Source organism: Nematolebias whitei, chromosome 2 (assembly GCF_014905685.2).
Source record: "Nematolebias whitei isolate Nwh7 chromosome 2, NemWhi1, whole genome shotgun sequence".
NCBI lineage: Eukaryota > Metazoa > Chordata > Actinopteri > Cyprinodontiformes > Rivulidae > Nematolebias > Nematolebias whitei.
The window spans coordinates 28,731,110-28,736,223 of NC_056499.1; positions in this window are offsets into that span (position 1 = coordinate 28,731,110).

Sequence of the window (5,114 nt, forward strand, 5' to 3'; positions counted from 1 at the left end):
TTGATGCTGGAGCACAGGATGCTCTCCACTGCACACCTGTAGAAGGAGGTGAGGACTGAGCTTCCCAGACCAGCTCGCCTCAGCCGTCTGAGGAAGTAGAGTCTCTGATGAGCTTTCTTGATCAGGCTGGTGGTGTTGTTGCTCCAGCTGAGGTTGTCATTCATGTGTACACCCAAGTACTTGTAGCTGGAGACCACTTCCACCGCAGATCCTCTTATGTTCAGGGGGGTGTAGGTGTTTTTGTTCCTTCTGAAGTCCACAATCATCTCCTTTGTCTTCTTCACATTGATGTGAAGGTTATTCTCTCTGCACCAGCTCTCCAGGTGTTCCACCTCTTGCCTGTAGCTGGACTCATCATTGTTTGTGATGCATCCCACCACCGCTGTATCATCTGCAAACTTTACAATGTGACAGCCTGGATGGGTAGCTGCACAATCATATGTGAGCAGAGTAAACAGAAGGGGGCTCAACACACATCCCTGAGGAGAGCCAGTGCTGAGGGTTATGGTGGAGGAGGAGAGGTTGTGGATCCTCGTTGATAAGGCAAAGTGAAGCTCTTTGATCAAAACCTCTTTGGGGAGAAAAAAAGCTTAAAGTAATCGTCATATAGTAAATACGTCAGGGTGGTCCAAGCTATAGATTTTAACACACACAGAATAGATAAACAAAGAAACTTCCTGCGATGGAAAACAGAATGCCAGTAACTGTCTCAGATTAGCAGAGCGGGAGGGGCGTAGGAAACACAAAGTCTCTGACGACATTTGTCTTTGTTAAGGCTGGGATGGATGCTACACTGTTTAATATGAATTTAACATTTAGGAGTCTCTGAGAGATTTTTTTTTAGCATGACACAGTCTATAAAACTGGATACAGAAATCAAACATCCCAGTGATGTGTTTGTTGGGTTAGGGTTAGGGTTAGCAGGGTCATAACATTCAAGATGTTCGGTCTTCTGTTCTGAAGAAAAAAGCTCATCACTCGTTAAAAACCTAAAGAACAAAATCACATTAGAAGTCAGAAAAAAAAAAACAGTTTTACCTTAAAAACAGTTTCAGAATAAAACTTGTTGCCAACATCTTGTATTTTTGAGGAGGCTTTTAAAGAAATGCTGAAGGATTCAGAAGGCCATTCTCAAAGATTTGAATTTTTGACATTCAGAATTGAAAAGATAAAATTATATGTTTTTACAGCCATTGACCTCATATTCTCTTACTCCCTTTTCTGATTAAATTTGCATGATTATTTCTTAAATATATATTTGAAAAACTTGCTAATGTTAATATAAACATGACATTATGTTGTATTTTATTTTATTTTATTTATTTATTTATTTCTAAAAAAGTTAAATCTGGTCCTCTGGACATTCAAAAAAAACAAAGCAAATCAACAAAAAAAATGTAGAAACGTTTCGTCTCTCATCCGAGAGACTTCCTCAGTCTGAGGAGCTGTATTCAGCTCAGTCTCTTAAATAGTACCGTCTCAGGGTGGATCAACCAGTTTTGCTGCTGACAACCAAAACCAGCTGATCACATGCTCAAGAAGGACCATCAGCATAACAATGGATCATTAGCACACTGATGGCTGTTTACTACTCACAGAGGGCTGAGTGATACTAGCAATCACAGCATTGTAAGAGGGGGACAGTTGAACACGTAGGCCTCCACCCCTGTTTAATGATGGACGATTTCTTTTCACAAAGATGGCCTCCTTTACTCCTCTTGATCCACCCTGAGACGGTACTATTTAAGAGACTGAGCTGAATACAGCTCCTCAGACTGAGGAAGTCTCTCGGATGAGAGACGAAACGTTTCTACATTTTTTTGTTGATTTGCTTTGTTTTTTTTGCTTTTTTTAAATGTCCAGAGGACCAGATTTAACTTTTTTAGATTTTTCTACCTGGATTATTGAGCATGCATCAGGATATTTATTTATTTGTTTTGTTTTGTTTGTTTGTGTAATCAGGTAAGAAACATCAAAATTTAACAGTGTTGGTAAGTACTGGGGAATTTATTTTTTAATGTGTGTTGTAATGTGTTTACAAATTACTACACTTGTTAATTAAAAAACAACAATGTTAACATATTTATCCATCCATCCATTATCTTTACTCACTTTTTCCTTTCCCAGTTGCGTGTCACTGGTACCCATATCCAGCAGTCACTGTATGAGGGACAGGAGACACCCTGGACAGGTTTCCTGTCCATCACAGGGCCACATAGAGACAAACCAGACAAACGACCATTCACACACTTATCTGGGGACAGTTTAGTTACCCATTAATGCATGTTTTTGGTCTTTGAGAGGAAACTGGAGAAAACCCACACATGCACAGAGACAGCATGCAAATTCAACCAAGAAAGGTATCTGGCCAGGATTCCTTTCAAACTAATTATTTAAACCAGAGTGATGGTGGATAGTGGTGGCTGGTGACTAGGCCCTGCTCATACGTGAATGATCTCTGAAAATGTTAACATTTTTCCCATCTTTATGTCACAAGTACTGAATACCCAGATATGAAAAGCCTGAATATGAAAAACTCAAACATGCAGGGGTCAATCCAGTGCTTTTATTTACAGTGATTAAATAACCAGGAAGTATCAGGAACTCTGAAAGGAGTCAAGGAAAAAGGTCTTATCCAAGGAACTACAGTAATCGGTTGATCAGAATGTACTTGGTTCTTACAGGTTGAAGGATGGCAGATGGATCGGTTCCAATAATCCTGTACAACATGAGAATATATACTCAGAAGGGTGAGTGGTTGGAGGGCAATGAGAACAGCTGAGGAGGGCATGAGGACGATTCCAGAGTTCATAGTGGAGTCCAGGAACAGGTAGTTTCGTCCCACCTCATGTACCACGTGTGGTGTGTACGACAAATAAATATCTCTGACTCTGAAAATTCACAAGGACAAGAGGTAAGTAATCTTAAGTCTAGATAATCACAAAAGGCTAGATGCACAAACCCTAGGCAGGGTAATGCTCCAGTGTTGAAGGGATGTCATCAGATGCCTTTTATACACCTGGAGCCTCATCAGGGATATTGCTTGTGGGTGGTGGTGTATGGCGCCATCTAGTGAAATTAGGATACAAACATCAGGATACAACAGGAACTCCCACACTTTATAGGCTAAAACTGCTTTATAACATGGGGGAGTGGTGGAGCATAGGCTAGAGAAGGTGGACCTGTGATCAGAAGGTTGCCGGCTCAATACCGCGGACCAACAACATCAAAATGTGAGTGGGAAAGGTGAAACACCTACACCTGTATCCACCCACATTTGACCCACTCTGGTGGTCTGTGGTTGTGTCAGGAAGGGCATCCGGCATAAAAACAATGGCTAAGTCTTTGCGTGAGTTACTTCGTTGTGGTGACCGCTGAAGAAGGGAGCAGCCGAAAGAATGACTGTAGTTTCCATGCCAAATCACTAGATGGTGCTATGATTTTTGTGTTTCAACAACACATGCATTCACACAAACACATCAGTGTCAAACATGAAAACAGTTACACCCAAAATGGTGAATATGCATATGTATGTTTGGAATGAGGATGAAGTCGGTTTGCTCCTATACTTTGAAAAGAGTGAGCAGAACAAGCAGCACTCTGCTATCCATGATTATAAATGTTGTTCATCTACTCACGCGAGCTCAGATAAACTATTGACTGCAGTTATCTGTGGTGCACTTCAGTGTCAGAGAAAACAGCCCTGTTGTTGTGCATACAAATGGCTCAAACACAGCAAAAATGCTACATTTTCACTTATAAAGAGCGTTGTTTTATCAAGACCCAGGCAGATTCATGTTTGTCTCTAAAAGTTGTATGAAAACATATTATTAAATTAGACAAATGTTTGTCAGTTTTTTTAAATTCTGCTGAAATGTAACCAGAAAAGGGTCTCGCCATCCCTGGTGTGGCATTCCCAACCCACTTCTGCAAGGTTGAGAAATTCAATTTAGTTTATTTCTATAGCACCATCATAACAGAAGTTGTCTCAGGGCACTGTACAAAAACATTCACATACATTATAAAAGTCAATTAATAAAAGTTATCTATCTAAGGAAGCCAGCAGATTGCACTGAATCCACTTTGTCACAGTCTCCCATCCTGAGCAAGCACAAAGGCAACAGTGGAAAGGAAAAACTCCCTTTTAATAGGAAGAAACCTCCAGCAGAACCAGCCTCAAGACAAATGGCCATCTGCTTTGACCGACTGTGTTTTGAGAGGACAGGAAAAAGAAACAACCAAACACAGAATGGCAGGTCCAAGTCTACTTTCTATTGCAAGAAAGACAAAAAAAAAAATTATTAAGGACAGAAATAATTACAAATACTAACAGGTAGAGTTGAACAAGTAAAGCCAGCAGCAGTGTGAGGAAATGTGGTCAATTTGTCCTCCTGCAATCTCAGCCCATAGCAGCATAACTAAGGGATGGCTCAGGAAACCCAAGCCGAACCAAACTATAGGATTTATCAAAAAGGAAAGAGTTAAGCCTAATTTTAAACAGACAATGTGTCAGCATCACGATCAGAAACTGGAAGTTGGTTCCACAAGAGAGAAGCCTGATAACTGAAAGCTCTGCTTCACATTCACTTTTGGAAACTCTAGGAACCACAAGTAAACCTTCAGTCTGAGAGCAAAGTGCTCTGTTAGGAAAATATGGAACAATAAGATTTGTAATTTAAGATGGAGCTAAGTTGTTGAGAGCTTTGTAGGTTGGAAGCAAGATTTTGAATTCTATTCTGAATTTGAAAGGGAGCCAATGGAGAGAAACTAAAACTGGAGAAATATGATCTCTCCTACAAACTCTCATTAACTCTGGCAGCAGCATTTGGGATCAACTGGACTTTAAATAATTTTTACTGTGTTAGAAATAATGTGTAACAAATATTAAGGCTAGTTTGGCAGTTTATTCCTTCTTTTAGCAGTCAAAGTACCATAATTAAACTCAACATCAGACCAAGATTGCAGACATTTAAAGTTTATACCAAAATGACACTTTCAGTGCATTTCATATGTCACTCTGACTGTCAACGTCAGTCCTTTTTTAATGCATGTCTCCTTCTCTCTCCGTCTCTTTCTCATTTTAATGCTATCAGCACCAAGTCAAAAATGTTCCC